This window comes from Typopeltis vanoorti, chromosome 5, assembly GCF_054136105.1.
Source record: "Typopeltis vanoorti isolate ZY-2024b chromosome 5, IOZ_Tvanoo_1.0, whole genome shotgun sequence".
NCBI lineage: Eukaryota > Metazoa > Arthropoda > Arachnida > Uropygi > Thelyphonidae > Typopeltis > Typopeltis vanoorti.
In genome coordinates, this window is record NC_143553.1 from 161,000,621 (window position 1) to 161,002,365 (window position 1,745).

A 1,745-nucleotide genomic window follows, 5' to 3' on the forward strand; every position below is an offset into this window, starting at 1 on the left:
ATCTCCAACGAGCTCTGGACCCTAACATGGGCATGAATATTTTGTGAACATCTCTAGCTGGGACATGAATTTAATCTCTTGGTGGAGACCTTCATTGGCCTGAAAATGTTCATGTTTGGTCTATAGACTATTTTAAGAGCATCTAATCTTTAGAGTACCTACTGGACTAATATTAATATACCGTTTCATAAACGCCAACACTTATTTAAAAAGTAAATCCTATTTTTTAAAAAAAGATACTATCAATTGATAGCGCACTTCAAATTGTGTTTGTATGAATACAATTATATTAGATTAGATAAAATAGTAAAGATATGACGTTCATATGTTGGAACGTAAGTCAAGTAACGTTCTTAAAGTTCTTAAAAGAACTGGGCAATGGACTGAGTCCTTGACTCTTTATCCCGTCATCTGAATGAAGTAAGTCTGTGTGGATGGAGTGTTATTGAGGGAAAAAGCTCTAGTCATGGCTGGGTAAAGGCAATAGTCGAGCCTCAGTTAAAACTTCATTGGCTACAGCATTGCCATTTGTTACCCTGGAAGTCCTAAAAAGGTCAAGTGACGTCTTTATTCCTTATAAGGACTGGCTTAAAAGGGCGAAACAAGAATGCTTTTCATCTTCCCCGTTATCTGTAGAGGACAGTGTAGGGATAAGGTGTTATTGAGCTATTAAAGCTCTGATCATGGCAGGAGGGTACTTCATTGGCTACAGCATTGCCATCCATTACCCTCCAAGGGTATTAATCACCGACTATGTAAGTAAAGGTGAAATCTCAAAAAATCGGACGATCTCTAGGCCACTCCATAGTGGGCGTCCATATCTCAGCGTTGGTTCCACTCAATGACGGGGTCCCCAATCACCGAGCAGAACCGCTCAAATTCCGAAGAAAATCATTCACCGACAAAGCCCCTCAGCGGGCCGTGCCGGAGAACATTTTCCCCGGAGACTCAAATTGCTCTCTTAAGGCAAAAACCCTAAGAGAGCGAACTCAAAAACTCATCGCCCAAGGGGGGTAACAGCAACAGCCGAACTTCAGTTAAACTTCATTGGTTCAGCATTGCCATCCATTACCCTCCAAGGGTATTAATCAATTACCGCATCTCATGGTCGATTTTGCCAGCTCACCTCGGTCAAGTAACGTCCTTATAAGGACTGGCTTAAAGGGGCGAAGCAAAAATGCTTTTCATCTTCCCCGTTATCTGTAGAGGACAGTGTAGGGATAAGGTGTTATTGAGCTATTAAAGCTCTGATCATGGCAGGAGGGTAACAGCAATAGCCGAGCCTCAGTTAGAACTTCATTGGCTACAGCATTGCCATCCATTACCCTCCAAGGGTATTGGATTGAATACTTCCCATTCAAATCCGGTCAAGTAACGTGGTGGTAAGATACTTATAAATAATTTTAACATTTGAGTTTCAGTTTGGTTTAGCACTAAAATTAAAATTGAGAGTTAGTTAAATTTTTAGATGAAGTCGAAATATTCAATAAACAAAACAAAATATTTGTACAATACGTCTACTAAAATAATTCTAGGTTTATTTATTTGTGAAAATAAATGTCACTGTACATACACATTTTATGATTGTGTACAATAATTTGTTTACTTGACTCGAATTCATATTAACATAGAACAGTCAATATCTATTAATGAATCTTAGCCGAAATACTACAAATGTAATTGAAAAAGAAAATGATTACAGATATAATTAAATGAATACATCTTTACATTAAGCAGATGATGAA